General features: G+C 34.7%; 1 protein-coding gene across 2 annotated transcripts in view; it reads right to left on the bottom strand.

The window, feature by feature from the left end:
• LOC135195557 (ral guanine nucleotide dissociation stimulator-like) overlaps positions 1–20,000 on the bottom strand; it is a 271,022-nt gene that overhangs the window by 198,315 nt on the left and 52,707 nt on the right. Inside the window, exon 1 of one of the 2 annotated variants that reach the window (XM_064221828.1) lies at positions 11,591–11,713. The exons of the other annotated variant lie outside the window; for it this stretch is intronic. The gene's annotated coding sequence lies outside the window, so the exon portion shown is untranslated. Of the gene's footprint in view, positions 1–11,590; positions 11,714–20,000 lie in introns of those variants that run through there. 2 annotated transcript variants of the gene reach the window in all.

The raw sequence follows: 20,000 nt of genomic DNA, 5'->3' as shown, positions 1-20,000 counted from the left end.
ACATAAAATCTCTACACATTAAAACGACATATGCATTTGCATACATACTATATATATATATATATATATATATATATATATATATATATATATATATATATATATATATATATATATACATATAATACATCTACAAAGAACTAAAATGTCAATACATATAATCTCTACACATAAAAACAATACGTTCACACAAATTTTTTGCAGTGTGTAACATCAATAGTCTATGGGTATTCAACTCCAAGTTTAAAACTTGCCGTCACCACCCTGGGCCTGGTCCCTCCCCCCCCCCCTCTCTCTCTCGTTCTCTCTCTCTCTCATCCCTCTCTCTCTCTCTCTCTCTCTCCTGTCAAGACATTATTACGATGCTCTCTTACAATACCGTTATTTTAAATTATATGGATCCAATAGCATTCTCAACAATAGGCTTCATTTACCTAAACGACTTACATAGGCCTATGTTGGTTCAATTGTAAGAATACCTTTGTAACTGAGGCATCAGAGCCATATAGCTATAACTGACTATTACTTAAAAAATTTTACTAAAAAAACTGACGATTACTTAAAAAATTTTGCTAAAAAAACTGACGATTACTTAAAAAATTACTAAAAAAACTGACTATTACTTAAAAAATTTTACTAAAAAAACTGACGATTACTTTAAAAAATTTTTGCTAAAAAAACTGACGATTACTTTAAAAAAAAATTACTAAAAAAAACTGACTAATTACTTAAAAAATTTTACTAAAAAAACTGACAGTTACTTTAAAAAAAATTACTAAAAACTGACGATTACTTAAAAAAATTTTACTAAAAAACTGACGATTACTTAAAAAATGTACTAAAAAAACTGACGATTACTTAAAAAATTTTACTAAAAAACTGACGATTACTTTAAAAAAAAAAAAATGTACTAAAAATAAAAAAACTGACGATTACTTCAAAAATTTTACCAAAAACTGACGATTACTTAAAAAATTTTACTAAAAAACTGACGATTACTTTAAAAAATTTACTAAAAAAACAAAAAAAATGACGATTACTTCGAAAATTTTACTAAAAAACTGACGATTACTTTAAAAATTTTACAAAAAAAAACTGACGATTATTTTAAAAATTTTGCTAAAAAAACTGACGATTACTTTAAAAATTTGCTAAAAAAACTGGACGATTTCTTTAAAAAAAAAAATACTAAAAACTGACGAAAAAAAAAAAAAAAAATACAATTAATATAAAAAAAAAAAAAAAGTTCAAACAGCTCCCTGGAATTTTTATCAAGACGATTTATGGGAAATCTGATTAATACTGGAATGCCAGTTGCATAATCACGATCAATTTACGTGATATGAATCGTATTATCTCTTGTTATTCTAAATATCGTGACATTTAGATTTGATTAACAGGAGGCATAAGGCGTGCCATTGGCTAATACGAATGTATTGGTAGTTTAATAGATTTGGACTCTCTCTCCTCTCTCTCTCTCTCTCTCTCTCTCTCTCTCTCTCTCTCTCTCTCTCTCTCTCTTTTACATTGAGCATATATAATTGGATTGGCCTCATATCTTAACCACAGAAACTAACGATGTTCAAATAGTTGTTAACAAAAAATAATGGTTTTAGATTCAACTTTAAGTAGTAAGATAATATAAAGTCATTATTCTTAATTTCAATGTAAAGAAGGTAAAATCCTAATGTTACTGTAAGTGTTAAAATCCACATTCAAATACATATATATATATATATATATATATATTATATATATATATATATATATATATATATATATATATATATATATATATATATATATATACATATACATAAACACACACATATATATATCCTATATATAATTAATATATATATCATTTATATAATTATGTATATATAGTGTATATATATATGCACAATATATATGCAAAATTTTAAAAGCTCCATTTCATTGTATGTGAAAATCTGTACTCAAATAAACTAGACATTACCAGCCATGTCAATGAACTTTTAAAATTAATACATATGATTAAAAATCCGTTTTTTTTTTAAATATATTTGTTACAATAAATTTGGAACGTGGCACCCATTTCAATAAGCTCTCAAAATAGATATAAATTACTAAACCAGGTCTAAGCTGTGGAATATTTCTACCTTCACAAAGTACTATTCAAGAAGCTGATCTTAACCTAAACAAAGGTAGCTGCTACAAGAACAAATATATATTCTTACAATGTAAACGATCACGATAATCATTATTAATCCCAATTCATAATAATCTTGTGATAGCGGAATAGCTTTCGACTACCATGCCTCTTCAAGAACTATCTGGGGAATAGTCGAGTTGTGTATCTTAAGAATGACGTAAATTGCTCAGATTAGGAAACTCAGAATTATTTTATCTTTTCAAATTTCATTCAGTTTTTTCATCAATTCTGGACTGACAGACATACACAAACTAACAAGCATATTAACCAGGTGATATGTGTAAATATACACACACCACCGAGCTACATATAAAACAGCATAATGAAAAGCATGAAACTGAATTAGGGAACAAACTTCGAATGGATATTATCCCTGAGGTCTTCATCTTAGATCCTTGACACTATTCTCCTGAGGTTACTCTGAAGGATGAATCAATGAAATAAAAATATATAGTATATATCTTGAGAAATATGATAACAAGAGTATTTATGTAGGCACGCACGCGCGGAGAACCTTAGAGATGTGTTTGAGTATAATTATGTACGATACTGAAGATGGAAGCTAGATATACTTATGTAGGGATATATACCGAATTTTCTCTCTCTCTCTCTCTCTCTCTCTCTCTCTCTCTCTCTCTCTCTCTCTCTCCTAGACTTAAACACGAAAATTTCCTCCATCTAATTCCTAACGCCAGCCATGACAACAACAAATAAATAAATAAATATCACTTACTTCGTCCTCTCTCTCTCTCTCTCTCTCTCTCTCTCTCTCTCTCTCTCTCTCTCTCTGCTAGACTTAACGGCTATAACTTCCCCAGTCTGTCTGCCAGTAATGTCATCAGTGACAACGACACACAATTAACTAACTTAATAAATATATAAATAAGAAAACATATACATGAATAAATGAACAACGTACGTCTCAAGGATTTACTGGGGGAATCCCATCCCCATATCCTAAGTCCTTCCTTCCCGGAATACATAAGTGCAGAGCAACACACGCATACAAAGTGTATACTTGAGTCATACAAGAACGTCTTGATTATCGTACACAGCAGCACAGCTAGTAGCTGTGTTAGCGACGGATAATCTAGTAGATAGCCATTATGAAAAGAATATGTATATATTTACATTTCTTGTTTTTTTAAACGGTATCTAGTTGATTTAATTCTTTTTAAAGGTACATAGTTGATCTATCTTTTTAAGTGTCTGGTATATTTCAGTTTTTATTTTATTTTTTTTTCTTGGTGTGGGTATACGTAAGCTTTGGTGGGGGGGGGGGGTGCCAGGGAATTACAATTCAATGTTTGCAACGTAAATAAAGGTGTACTGAAATTACTGGGCACGAATGCAAAGAATAATAATAATAATAATAATAATAATAATAATAATAATAATAATAATAATAATAATATTATTATTATTAAAATGCTATTTTGTCAAATACCATCACTTCCAATATAATAATAATAATAATAATAATAATAATAATAATAATAATAATAGAACACCAGGATACCCCATTCAACTGGAAAGGCCTGACGCACAAGGATGTCAATCAAACAAAAACTGTCACCAGTTGGATGAGTCACTGGACTCACTGCGGATGCCCAGACTACTACTAAAATATTATACCCAAAAATAAAGGGCTGACTACAATCTTGACAGACGTGCCAACTTATATAATGACGTTGTCATTACTTTGCCATTGCTTTGTCATAGACATGTTGGGTATGATTTGTCGTCGTTGTGTTAAGATATGATGATACGGAATATAATGACAGATGAGGAAAAGAGAGAGATGATAATGATTTAAAAGAATGTGAAGACAAATAAACGAAGATAAAGCGGTTGTCTTGTCTTGAAATAGGGTGTAATGTCACCCATTTTGTCCTTGGAATAGGGTTATAGTGTAACCCATTTTGTCTTGGAATAGGGTATAGTGTCACCCATCTTGTCTTAGAATAGGGTATAGTGTCACCCATCTTGTCTTGAAATAGGGTATAGTGTTCACCCATCTTGTCTTGAAATAGAGTATAGGGTCAGCCATCTTGTTCTTGGAATAGGGTTATAGTGTCACCCATCTTGTCTTGGAATGGGGTCATAGTGTCACCCATCTGTCTTGGAATGGGGTATAGTGTCACCCATCTTGTCTTTGGAACAATGGGGTATTAGTGTCACCCATCTTGTCTTGGAATGGGGTTATAGTGTCACCCATCTTGTCTTGAAATAGGGTATAGTGTCACCCATCTTGTCTTGGAATGGGGTATAGTGTCACCCATCTTGTCTTGGAATAGGGTATAGTGTCACCCATCTTGTCTTGGAATAGGGTATAGTGTCACCCATCTTGTCTTGGAATAGGGTATAGTGTCACCCATCTTGTCTTGGAAATAGGGTATAGTGTCACCCATCATGTCTTGAAATAAGGTATAGTTCACCCATCTTGTCTTGAAATAGGGTATAGTGTCCACCCATCTTGTCTTAGAATAGGGTATAAGTGTCACCCATCTTGTCGTGAAATAGGTATAGTGTCACCCATCTTGTTGGAATAGGGTAGTGTCCAGGTAGGGTGCACCCATCTTGTCTTGGAATAGGGTATAGTCACCCATCCCCTCTTGTCTTGGAATAGGGTATAGTGTCACCCTCATGTCTTCAAATAGGGGATATAGTGGTCACCCATCTTGTCTTGAAATAATGATTGGGGTATAGTGTCACCCATCTTGTCTTGTGAAATAGGGTATAGTGTCACCCATCTTGTCTTGGAACAGGTATAGTGTCACCCAGCTTTGTCTTGAAACAGGGTATATATAGTAGTTACCCATCTTGTCTTGGAATAGGCATAGTGTCACCCATCTGTCTTGAAATAGGGTATATATAGGTCACCCCCATCTTGTCTTGGAATGAGGTACAGTGTCACTCATCTTGTCTTGGAATAGGGTATAGTGTCACCCATCTTGTCTTGGAATAGGGTATAGTGTCACCCATCTTGTCTTGGAATAGGGTATAGTGTCACCCATCTTGTCTTGGAATAGGGTATAGTGTCACCCACCAGAGAGAGAGAGAGAGAGAGAGAGCTTACAACTACAAAACATAATAAAACAAATAAATATATTACACAATATCCACAGCATAAAAAAATCAGGTTATACTGAATGAAAAAGAACTTACAATTACTACTACTATTTCTACTACTACTACAACAGAGCCGTAGCCATAAGGCTATTTTGATTTTTTTCGATTTTTAGTAACTCCCTCCCCCTTCCCCAACCCACCCACAAAACCCCTACCCCCCTTTACAAATCAGCTGCTATGAGACATTTCACGACGTCCTATTGGGGATGACCGCATACAATACCAGGACTCAAAGGAGATCGTAAATCTCAAAGTATTCGCGGTTCCAATATGAGAGAGAGAGAGAGAGAGAGAGAGAGAGAGAGAGAGAGAAGCTTAAGGATTTGTTACCGTTCAACATCTCGGCATAACGATATGGTGGCAGATACTTTAACAAACTACTTATTGCCAACGTAAAATCACTGCGTGAGAGAGAGAGAGAGAGAGAGAGAGAGAGAGAGAGAGAGAGAGAGAGCTTTCGGTAAATCAATACATGCATACGAATTACTTTGTAATCACAAGGATTTATATGACTTTTCAATGGTATACATCTATGAATATACATACGGTATATATATACGCATGTATATATATATTTATATATATTATATACTAGATTATTAATATATATATATATATATATGTGTGTGTGTGTGTGTGTGTGTGTGTGTGTGTACGTGTGTGTGTTTGAAAGAAGGGCAAGATATTGCACTAATGTTCAGGGTTCTGAAGACTTATCTATGGCGGGCTAAACTCAATCAGATTGGCTTACTACAAGACAAACTAGTTATACAGAACAATCCCAAGGGTGACTCCTATCTCTTTTATATAACATAATGAAAAAATGCGCGCGCGCTCTAAATGGCACGAGTGCGCACACGTGAATTAACAAGTGAAACTTGTTCTAAAATCTACTGTATAAACATAAAATGTTTTCTTGAGAAAAGGCATAAAATATTAACTTTACAATGACGATAAAAGACGGAGAAATTGAATAACATTAAATTTGTTTTCTGAGAATGAAAAAATCAAAATGGCTTCTAGCACACACTCAATGAAATAAAAAAAAATAAAACGTAAATATTAATAAATTTGAAAACTGAATTTCTGAAATTTTCACACTATTTTACATAAACACTTGCAGTATTACCTATATGAATATGGTAAGGGAATATTGCATAACTATTACTATTTTTATTATTAAAATTGGAAATATACTTCAAGAAAATGTGAAATATTATTGGAAAAAAATAATCAAAAACTGTTTTATATACTGCAATACATAAAAAATAGAATACAGCTGCATATGTAATTTTTGAAATTACGGTAGATAATCGTTATGAGCTTCATTTCTACCTTATTATCATTATTATTATTATTATTATTATTATATTATATTATTATTATTGGTGCAAAAATCCACACTGATGTAAGTGTAAACTTGCATTGAAAATATACATATATTTACACATATCAATGTGGACTCTGTCACCTTTCCAGTGACTCGTGAAATTATTATTATTATTATTATTATTATTATTATTATTATTATTATTATTATTATTATTATTATTATTATTATTATTATTATTACTATTATTATTATTATTATTATTACATGCTTTACGAAAAAACTATTTTCTCACACTGTAATACACAATTGAAAATATAAACACAGCAGCTTTCAGAACTTCGACAATGCAAAACATGAACGTCATTATATGATCTGCCTCTATCATCATTATTATTATTATTATTATTATTATTATTATTATTATTATTATTATTATTATTATTAAAGAGAATGGCTGATTAAGCGAGTTGATTTTATATATTATTTTTTTCTATATAAAATCAACTCGCTTAATTCTGCCATTCTCTTTCAACAATATTTGCCTAAATGCAGGGTTCTTTTAACCAAATAAAAATATTATTATTAATTAGTATTATTATTATTGATTATTATTATTATTATTAATTAATTTATTTATCCATTTTATTTTATTTATTATTATTACCTAAGCCCCCGTTCTCCCTTCAGCAACGACTATCGTGACTAATCAATGCAACGCGCAAATGCCAGCAGCCTTGGGCATAATTGATGGCATTACCAACGCAAATTGCAAGGTAATGACACTCTTCAGTCATTAGCAAACTGATCGACACCAATCAACTTATGTTTACGAAATTCCCCATTTCAGCTTTCGCTGTCGAGAGTGATTTACAAAATGGCTGGCGGAGGTTGATTGACCTTATTTGAGGGTCATGTGGTTACCGGTAAGGTCAATTAATTGATAAGGTCAATTGATAGGGAAAGGAGATGTACTGGAAATTTATTATGTGTAGGTATAAAATTATATATACATACATATATACATATATATATATATATATATATATATATATATACTATACATATATATATATATATATATATATATATAATAGATATACATATATATATATATATATATATATATATATATATATATATATATATATATATATATATAATGTATTAGCAAAGGAGAGAGAATAAATATCCCTGACAGAACCTAACATTCAGTAACATTTAAAATTAGTATTTCTCACACAGAGAGAGAGAGAGAGAGAGAGAGAGAGAGGAGAGAGAGAGAGAGAGAGAGAGAGAGAGACTGGCATCTGCCACACTCCTCGTATGGATGAACCCCCTACTCATAAAACTTACGAAACAGTAGTAGTCACTTCACATACCAATCGAGACGAAGACTCATTAGAATACCAAAACCTCTCTCTCTCTCTCTCTCTCTCTCTCTCTCTCTCTCTCTCTCTCTCTCTCTGCCAGAAGGCACGAAGAACTTCATCCCCTTCGTACTCATGATGATGACCGTGGATACGACATTTCGCAACAGGATAATACGACGGCACGATGTATCCACTTAGACGAGGAGGAGGCCCACTGTCATCACGCAGTCGACCCGCGTACGAAGGAGCACGTGAGCAGATTACATTTCCATCCTATTTTCTCTCCTCCGGAAAGAGAACAGGATTTTACTTTCTGTCTCCCGTCCCTTGACGGTGGAAGGAACCTGATTTGGTTTGTTTGTTTGTATCGTGTTTTAACGTTGCATGAAACCAGTGGTTATTCAGCAACGGGACCAACGGCTTGACGTGACTTCCGAACCACGTCGAGAGAGTGGACTTCTATCACCAGAAATACACATCTCTAATCCCTCGGTGGAATGCCCGAGAATCGAACTCGCGGCCACCGAGGTGTCAGGCCAAGACATAACCGACCACGCCACTGAGGCGCTTGGAACCTGATTTTGGACAAGGGGCGTCGGCATTCAATAAAAGGGATGGATGTCGTTTAGTTATTGTACTGATGATAATGATGGTTTGTAAACAATATATAATACTACAGTGGTGAAAACTAAACACACATATACATATACATAATAAATGTGTATATAAATATTTTCTTCTGTTAAAACAGGATACGTCTCAAGTCTCAAGATAAAAGGTCCAGTAAACCGCCTATGAAGTAGTAAAGTGTATATATAATATATATATATATATATATATATATATATATATATATATATATATATATATATATATATATAGTGTGTGCGTGATTTTGTGTAAGTTATTCCCAAGGTTATATGGAATTTGGTATAAATATGTGTGCGTATGTATAAGTTATTCACAAGGTATACGGAATTTCGTATTGAAAGATATTTGTTGCTTAATATTTGTGAATATATATATATATATATATATATATATATATAGATATATATATATATATATATATATCTCTATATATATATTAGCACGTGATTCATTCATCACACATATCCACAGGTGAAAAATAAGGGACGGGTTGTATGTCCTGACCGGTTTCGACTTTATTTTCAAGCCATTGACGAAGGACTGATACATAGTGTTAGAAGTCACAAATATATAGTATATTACAGGGACAATAGTGTCATAAGATTGTGACGTACCTCCATAAGAAGAAACAGATCAAGGCTTAAATGAATGAGAGATCATACACCATACAAACATATCGGAATAACCCATTCTTAGGGACACTTTAACTAACAGGGTCGATACCATGCCCGGGGACTACTATAGTCTAGCCACGAAAGGCTTTGAGACCCGTTCGAATTTTTCATGAAAAAGGACGATAATTTGGTAATTTTTTTTCGTTTTTTTATAGCGTTGAAAACTATTTCACAAATTTGCCAAGTGTTCTTTAAATAGTCCTTAATCATATAACCACAGTTTCCAAGGACATAGCAAGGTTGCCTTCTAAATATAGGCATTCATAAACAGCTGATGAGTGTGGGTCGACAAGAAATATTGCAACGTAAAATTACATTTTTTTTTTCAACACAGTCGACGGCTAATCGACAAAAGGGTGTAACAGGGATATTAAAAAAACACACAAAAAATAAATATCTCGCTGTCTTAATGATATCTGCCTAATTTTATATATTTCAAAGAGATACACTGAAACAAAATTGGCACAGTTTTGTTGAATAGGCTGAATTCACATCGATTACTCCATGACGCTAAATAATAATAATAATAATAATAATAATAATAATAATAATAATAATAATAATAATAATAATAATAATAATAATAATAATAATAATAATAATAGACTCCTGAGGAGACAATTTACAACCCAGAACGCCACACTACAGATACCATCCAATCGAACAGGACTGAGACACAAAGAAATGATAATAATAACTATAAGAGCAACAACAACAACAATAATAATATAGAGGTCTTGGAAGCGGAACAGCAGAATGAAAAATAATCCTAGTTAATAAGAAGCAACATATTATGCAAACAACATGCATACAATTCTCCAAAACAAAGAGGCCGAGACAGGAAGGAGAACGCCCGTGCAAATTCCACTGGAAAAACAAAGCCATTCTGTCCTAATGCTATCTAACGTACCAGGTGACTGCGCTGCGCTCTGTTCTCACACAAAGCTCATTGTTTAATTAAAACTACAAGTTTCACATTAATTTTACAGTTGAATATAGAATAGAATTTAGGCCAAAGGCCAAGCACTGGGACCTACGAGATCAAGGTGTGACAGGAGGAAAACCTCAAAGCAGTTGCACTATGAATCTATTGATAGGAAAGGGTGGATAGTAAGATGGAAGAAAAACAATATGAAAGGAGGTACAGTAAAAGTGGCTGTTGCAGTTAGGGGCCTGAGGTAACCCCTACAGTGCACCGCATGTGGTCAACTGACGGCACTAATCCTCCCCGCCTACGGGGATTTTTTTAAATTTTCTTAATAGAAGTGATTCTTTATATCTAGTAATCCTGTAGAGACTTGTGGTTATTGCAGCTGTAAACAGCTTTAGCTGACAGGTACAGAAGGAAACAAGTTGGTTTGTGTAAAAAGAGCTGGTTTATGGCATCACTTGTCCTATGCCCTAAACTGTTGGAGAGGTTAAGGAGCCTTACGTGGCCCTCTGGATGCTGGCTAACTAATTGCAATGAGTTGTATAAACAGAAATAAAGAGCTTTAGTATAAGTACATAGAACAGATAAAGTGGCCCATAAAATAGTAAATAGCAGTAAACAGCCAGCAAAGACGAAGTATTTGGATATGAGAAGCCTCTACAGCCGTAAACAGATGTAAACAACTTTCGTACACGTAAACAGAACACAAAAAGTAACCCATAAAATAGTAAACAGAAAGTAGTAGTTTCTGTACACGTAACAAGAACACAAAATGTAGACTATAAAACAATAAACAGAAATGAACACTTTGGTTACACGTAACAGAACACAAAGAGTAGCCCCAGATAATAGCTAACAGAATTAAACAGCTTCAGTAAACAGTACACAAAAAAGTTTTTTTCCTACAAGTTGTAAGACCACGAAACTTTATCATAAACACAACATTTCACTCACAATCACTAAGAAAATGGTAAATCCTGCCATAGCAAACAGCTATGAACCGTTTTAACCCGAGTTAACAAAACGCAAACTCTATTATCGGGGATTTAAACGCATCGTAGGAGATATCTGCTTACGAAGGAACACTAACGTTACACTTCAATGCAAATGAGGATACTGTGGAGATACTGTGTACGTAACGCCAAAGATAACAGCATCCCTTGCAGTGGAAAATACCCACTAAGCCTCCAACGACGCATTCAGAAACACTCGATACACATAACTCATCGAAGATTAATGTCTCACATATTCGGGCATACGACTGAGAAACACTTCACGATCACAACGGCTTGAACCACGTCGTACCAGTTGTTAACAGCAGTCGCAACTTAGTGGTCGCAACTCTACGAAAACGCGTCCACCTCAACTACGAGCAGTAGAAAACTGTTTCTGGTTCCACGCAAGACGCTCAGCGGCTCAGTCAGAGCATCTGATCCTGTTTCTCTCTCTCTCTCTCTCTCTCTCTTCTACGTCGGGGGACCTCAGCCGTCGCCCTGAGGTGTACCCTGATATCACCCCGTCCCCATCCATCCCCACCACATCCCCCCCACCCCCCGCGCCCGTCTCCATATCCTGCGTCGTCCCCATCATCCCCGACCTGTCTCCTCACCCTGTCCCTCTCTTGCGTCGATGCCAACCATAGGAAGAAGCCGCACCCTCGGGGCCCTCCCTAACCTACTCCCTAATTCTTATTCTCTCTCTCTCTCTCTCTCTCTCTCCCTCTCTCTCTCTCTGTAAACGTACGTGTCTTTTGGAGGTTCATGTGGCAAGAAACTGTCGTTTTAATAATCTCTTTTCGTTATACTGGAAACATCTGGGTAACTCTTGGGTAAATACGCTCATCAGAGCTTGACATGAAAGTACCGCGCGTATTATTCAACGCCTACAATGCGTATGGACTAGAAATGCTCTCGTGTCTCTGAGCAAGAGCCTGTGCGTGTCCTTCAACAGCTAATAACTATACTTTTTGAATAATTTATCTTTTAATCGACTTTCACAACAAATTTAAAGCACTTTTTACGAATTACTGCTACGACTTTCCACAATAAATTTCTTTACACAAACCTCATAACTACAACCTTTATACAACAGGTTATACGATACGAAAATCCGTTATACATTACAACAAAAAAGTTCGGCATGAAATTACTGATAGCTATTACCTCATGCTAAAAGTTTGATTACAAAACATCAGTAACTACTAACACGACAACACATACTGAAACTCTAGATACATAAATAACCGCAACTATCAATTAATAATAAAACTTTGTCTACAAATATTAGTAACCATCAAACAAAACATCCATTTTGCTAAAAAAAAATATCCAAAAGATCTAATATCTCACCTAATATCTGGTAACAGAACTAATAACCCATGGTAGAGGAACACGTACCTCATAAACAGAACTAATACCTCATAAACAGAACTAATATCTCATAACAGAACTATATCTCATAATAGAACTAATATCTTATAACAGAACTAATATCTCACAACAGAAATAATGTCCCATGGCAGACGAACTAGTACGTCATAAAAGAACTAATATCTCATAAAAGAACTAATAGGTATCTCATAACAGAACTAATATCTCATAACAGAACTAATATTTCATAACAGAACTAATAGGTATCTCATAACAGAACTAATATCTCATAACAGAACTAATATCTCATAACAGAACTAATGTCCTATGGCAGAGGAACTAATATCTCATGACAGAACTAATATCTAATGACAGAACTAATATCTCATAATAGACCTAATATCTCATAACATAACTAATATCTCATAACAGAACTAATATCTCATAACAGAACTAATGTCCCATGGCAGAGGAACTAATATCTCATGACAGAACTAATATCTAATAATAGACCTAATATCTCATAACATAACTAATATCTCATAAAAGAACTAATATCTCATAAAAGAACTAATATCTCATAACATAACTAATATCTCATAACATAACTAATATCTCATAACAGAACTAATATCTCATAACAGAACTAATATCTCATGGTAAAGGAACTAGTACCTCATAAACAGAACTGATATCTCATAACAGAACTATATCATTTCATAACAGATGCACCTACACATGGCAAGAAGTCTTTTCCGGCACTCCCAAACAAGGAACGAGAAACAAACAAAAACATTTAAAAAAAAAAAAGCTCAAAGAAAATGCGTGCATGGCATCCCCAGAGGAGCCGAAACGAATCTAAATCACACAGGTTTATTAAATGCATGAATCATCGCGAACTTACAGCAGCTGCGAGCATTGAGCCCTATAATATCACGAGGTGGGAGCGAGCGTTGGGGATGATCATATTCTTCTATATTTTGGTTCCGTGGGTCTGACGAATGTTGGGGGTTGAAATAATTCGTATATACTATTTTATTTCCGAATTCGTGTCCGATTTTTCCTGGCAGTTATTGAAGAAGTTCATCTATGTCTCTGCTTTTGTATGACAGTAATACTTCATCAGTTACTGAAGATGTTATATTTTTTATATTATTTTATATTTTTTTATATTTCGTTTTTATGTTTCAGTCCAAATTCCCATCTGCTTTTATATACCAGTTGTTAGGAATGTCATCGGTTATTGAAGATGTTGTTTTATATAAGTATTTTATTTCTTTGTCATTTCTAACGGTTATTGAAGATGATGTTTTATGTTGTTTTATAAGTATTTTATTTCCTTGTCATTTCTATCGGTTATTGATTACGTTCTCTTTCAAGTATTTTATTTCCTAGTCATTACTATCGAAAAAGGGCTAAAAATACTTGTTTTTTTAATTCTAAAAATAAAACTAAGACCAACGATCGAAACATTAGGAATGGGAATGGAACTGGAATATAGAATTCAGGCCAAAGGCCAAGCGCTGGGACCTGTGAGGTCATTCAGCGTTGAAAAAGAAATTGAGAATATGAACGGAGATACAGTAAAAGGAATGAAAGGGGTTACAGCTAGGGGCCGAAGGGACGCTGCAAAGAACTTTAAATAATGCCTGCAGTGTACCACGTGAGACTGACGGCACTACCCTCCTAACGGGGATTAATAAGAACGAGATTTTTCACATATAAAAGACAATAAAAACAAATCTTCAATACAGGACGTACCACAAAAACATCAAAAGTGACTATGATATAAAATTCTTAAAATATACAACTACCACTTTATACGAGTGTCCCATACAAACAAAATAATGCCACTAAATATGTCAGCACGTTGGCCCACAATTACATTCTAAAATCCCGTACCTGGTGATAGATTTGGAAATATTCACCAACAGGTTTCTGATACACTGGTCTGAATACATTTTGACACTTATTCAGTCAACGTTCATAATGATATAGCTTTGAAATATCCGTTCGCGATGAGATATCCATCCAACTCACGTGCATGGTGAGATGGCTATCCAGTGTACTACGTTCCTCATGAGATGGCTAAACTAGGGAGACAGCTATCCAATTTTCGTTCGTGATGAGATAGCTATAGTAGATTCACATCAACCGTGCATCTGATGTCGAGGCGAGTCCCTTACGACACTCCTGATTGGCTGTTGATAAGACAATAATAGGGCTGGAAACTCTCAGTCTCTCTCGAGAGTTCACATAGGCAGGATGTATGTTCCATCTCTCCTGAGGGATGCTTTTGAAAGAGGTACCCCTTGGGAGAGGTGGAACATACATCCTGCCTATGTGAACTCTCTCGAGAGAGACTGAGAGTTTCCAGCCCCTGTCATTGGCTTATCAACAGCCAGTCAGGAGCGTCGTCAGGGACTGGCCTAGACATCAGATGCACGGTTGATGTGAATATACTACAACCAAGGTACGTTACCTATGAGAAAGCTATATTATGTACATAAATTTCGTGAATCTAAACTGCAATAATAAAATGGCTACATAAAATGAGAGAATGCGAAAACTGCTTCTCTAATTAATACATTAAAGTATTAACTGGCCATTAATAATAATAATAATAATAATAATAATAATAATAATAATAAAATAATAATAATAATTCACTAAATAAAAAAATTCCGAAATTTGCCAAATGAAACAATATGAATATAAGAATAATAATTTAATGATTACGGATAAAGACAAAATAAAACATCGCCATCTTTATCAATAATAATAATAACAACAACAACAACAACAACAATAATAATAATAATAATAATAATAATAATAATAATAAATAATAATAATATTAAATTCACTGAATAAAAAAACAAAAATTCCCAGACTTGCCAAATGAGGACATTATGAATAACAATAATAATTTAATGATTATGGATAAAGATAAAATAAAACATCCTTATCTCATCAATAATAATAATAATAATAATAATAATAATAATAATAATAATAATAATAATAATAATAACCAACAAGAGCTAGAAACGGTCTGGACGTGGTCTCGCATGAAGTTATAATTCTCATAAAATGCGAGACCCACTTTGACGTTTCTTCCAAGAGCCCAAACTCAGCATGATTATTCAATTCCATGCTCATTCAGTTTCCATCAGAGATCTTCAACCGGTCGAGGGATGCTTTGTGGGGTAGGGGGAGGGGGGATGTGTAAAGGGGAGGGGAGGGGGGTAGGGGTTAAGGGATGGTATGTAATGCAAGGGTACCCGTATGTCACCAACCAACTTCTTTTCATAAGGTAACTTGGTACCAGGACCCACTGCTTGGTACCGTCTGAGATTGGTACTCAGTCATATACATTCACTGACTCAGTAGAGGCCTTTTCAGTACGTTAATGACCTCTCTCTCTCTCTCTCTCTCTCTCTCTCTCTCTCTCTCTCTCTCTCTCTCTCTCTCTCTCAACGTCATATTCGCGAAGGATGGAGCCTGAATTACCCTCCTCTCCTTAACTCTCTCTCTCCCTCTCTATAAAAACGTTATACTCGCTAAGGATGAATCCTGAATTACCCTTTTCTCTCTCTCTCTCTCTCTCTCTCTCTCTCTCTCTCTCTCTCTATAAAAACGTTATACTCGCTAAGGATAAATCCTGAATTACCTTTCAGAGTCTCTCTCTCTCTCTCTCTCTCTCTCTCTCTCTCTCTCTCTCTCTCTCAACGTCATACTCGCTAAGGCTGAAGCCTGAATTACCCTCCTGAAGTCAAAATAGACTATTTCAAATTTTAGGAATCAAAAGATATAGGTAGGAATTTCAAGGCTCTGGGGTTCATTTCGTCATCTTCATTATCCCACTGACGCACTGGTAATGATGACAGTAAGACGGATATTGATGAAAGTGAGAGGAATGCAATATTATATATTATACGAAGTACGAGCATGACTCACTGGCATAATACGACCTAATCCAACGTTAATGGGTAAGGATAGCGTTTTTCATAAATAAAACATCATTAACTCTCAATATTAGTACTGTTATTACCATTATCACAATTATTATCTATATTACACTTCAGCAACTGTGTGGGTATTGCCAACTATCATTTTTAACAATTTATCTCGGTATATTCTAGATTGTGTGTATTTTATGGTCTCCAGTTTGTATATCTTATGTGTATGACCCTGAGCCGAAACAAAAATTATTATCATTAATATAGTTGGTTTGTATTCGAGCTGCGCGCGCACGTCGGTCGTCTGCTAAAACAAGGCGCACGGAAAATGACGTCACGTGACAGCGTGACGTCACTACAGGATTCTACCGAAGAATGGTAACATGGCTTAATGATATTTTCGAAATATACAGCAGCCTAAATCTGTGCTTACGAGTTTAGGCCTACAATAGTTTACCAAGGTAAATTTCCCTCTCTCTTTATGAAAGTGGATTTTTTTTTTTAATTTTACATAGTTTACAATGTGAAGAAGATATACTTAACTCTCATATCTTTGAAAGTATTCCATGACACTGAAGCCTAAGCTAACATTTCCTCTTGTATCTTACCAAGATACAGGACGGTATTCGGCTTTTGTTTATTATTATTATTATTATTATTATTATTATTATTATTATTATTATTATTATTATTGGTCTATCACAATCCTCCAATTCGACTGGGTGGTACTTATAGTGTGGGGTTCCGGGTGGCATCCTGCCTCTTTAGGAGTCCATCACTATTATTATTATTATTATTATTATTATTATTATTATTATTATTATTATTATGGTGAAGTTGGCGATGTTTTTATTAGTATGTCTTCAACATAACACATTTGAATCTACACATTCATTACAATAATGTGCTTTCCCTTCAACTTAAAAACTTTGCGTGACTTGTTTTCATTATGTTAACTTCAAATGCATGACAGAAACAAGCATTCCAGTAACTCTTATTTTTGGGAAATAATTCCAAAAACAAACACAGATTCAAAGGTCACCAAAAATCACTATGTCAAAACGTCTTCCATTATGTTGCAAGATCGTCTCCACTCTTGAACGTTCCAAGGAGATTTTTCAGTTCAAAATTCCACACCTTCTTGGGGTTAAAGTACAAAACTAATACAAAATCTTCTAAAATACTTTTTCTTGGACGTTCCAAGATTTTCAGTTCAAAATAAAACATTCTTCTGAGGTTAAAATACAAAAAAAAAAAAAATGCAAAATCTTCTACCAGACATTTTCTTGAACATTTCAAGAAAATTGTTTCAGTGAAAAATAAATCACTTTTCTGAGGTTAAAATACAAAATAAATACAAAATTCTTCTAACTAACATTCTCCTCACACCGAAATTCAGAACTTAGCACAGGAAACTAGGCACTAAACCACACTACACTAGTTAGTAATCCTTCGGTACCAGATCCCGGGACAAAACTGCACTCATACCCAAATCCGGCTTGGCTTGCACTCTCTCTCTCTCTCTCTCTCATCGTCGCTCCTCTCCTCCTCTCCTCTCTCTCTCTCCGTGTCCCGACTTTGTTGTTGACGCTTCGCTCGGGATATGACGAAGCATACGAACCTCCTCCTTCTCATTTCCACTTGTACTTAATCGTGGGGAGGGGGGGGGAGGGGGGGGTTAGGAGGTGCGGGAGCCCCTAAATGAGGAGAGCGACGACACCCATGCTTCCTCATTCTTTCCCATTTACACTCATTGTGCCGAACTGCCTAGGTACAGGTGTTTTTTTTCATCGCAGTGATTTATTTTAACACCCAGTGTTTTTTATATATATAGTTTATCAACTAATTAATGGGTCGGATTTGTCATTTTTCAAATATGGCAATAAATTCTAAAGGAGACTGCTTGGTACGGTCAATGACCGTTTAGTCTAGAAGATTTTCATGCGCACATATAATAATAATAATAATAATAATAATAATAATAATAATAATAATAATAATAATAATAGATTTTATCTAATTAATAGGTTGTCACCTTTTGCATGGTACGTCTATGTTAATTTAAAATCGTAGTTCATGTAGACGTTATGTGATAATAATAATAATAATAATAATAATAATATAATAATATAATAATAGTCAGTTACAACAAAGAGTCACAACACATTACTCACGCCGTAATCACAGCTCTCTCTCTCTCTCTCTCTTTTCTTCCGATGTAAACACAGACCGGATGCAGTATGTATAGCAGCTAGGCATGACTCACTTATGATAATAGGAGGCCCTTTGTTTTAAAAAGTGCCAACATGCGTTTTCAAGGTCTTTCATGCTCGCAAACGTTCAGGTTGGTGACTAACCGCGTGCAATGAGGGAGCAACGTTTACCCAGAGCACATGGCAAATTTTGCTCGTTTGTCGACATTTACTCGGAAAACGTTTCGAATTTTGCTCGCTTGTCGATATTTACTCGGAAAACGTTTTAAACTCTGTTTGCTTCACAACGAGAAACATACTAGCCGATTATTTATGCAAATATCCCTGTCAAACATTTAAAAAAATTAGCAACAAACTGGCAATTAGATTGCCACGTTTAATACGGCTAACTAGCATCACAGTAATTAGGGTCATCGACAACTGGGATTAAAAAAATAAAACAGTAATGTTTCTCATTTACAAATCATTCTCCTCAGGGGAGAACACATTCGACGACTGGACTGGAAAATCGACTTGAGAAACAAACTATATGGCAACTCAAGCGATACGCAGACCATATAATCAAATAACACACTTGTCTGAATATAAATATACACGATTCATACCGATTTAGTCGTGCATTTATAGTCGTGTAAGGCACAGGAATTAAATTCTAAAGTATCTTTTTATGCAGTATTTGGAATTAATTTCTGATCTTGCTTTTACTGGTAAAAGAAGACGACAGTAGAGACTAAATTCCAAGAAGTGTATATGTCCCTATTAGACAAACACACACACAGATACGCACGCGCGCGCGCACACACACACACACACACACACACACACACACACAGAAACGTGACACGGAGCCCACGACAAGACGCGAAATCAAGTCCGCATCGGGCGACAACAAAAGGACCCCCGAATTTGATATCCTTATCGCAGACCAGCAGAAGATAGAAAAAGATTCAGACATTGAGAAGACTGCGTCTGTTTTTTCCCGTCTGAAGGTCACGACGCGCCGTTGTTTTAGATTTTGTTGGCCTTATGCTAGCATGGGCTCTTGCTACTAAAGCGCGGGGTTGGGGTGGGGGGGGGGGTGGGGGGGGGGGGGCACAGCAGTCACGATGAAAAATAAAATAAAAATTTTTATGACTGCTAACAAAGGTCATGATTACTGCATTTAAGTGGT

The sequence above is a fragment of the Macrobrachium nipponense genome, chromosome 16 (assembly GCF_015104395.2).
Source record: "Macrobrachium nipponense isolate FS-2020 chromosome 16, ASM1510439v2, whole genome shotgun sequence".
Lineage (NCBI taxonomy): Eukaryota > Metazoa > Arthropoda > Malacostraca > Decapoda > Palaemonidae > Macrobrachium > Macrobrachium nipponense.
The sequence above is the reverse complement of the archived record's forward strand: the minus strand, read 5'-3'. Positions and strand labels throughout refer to the sequence as shown.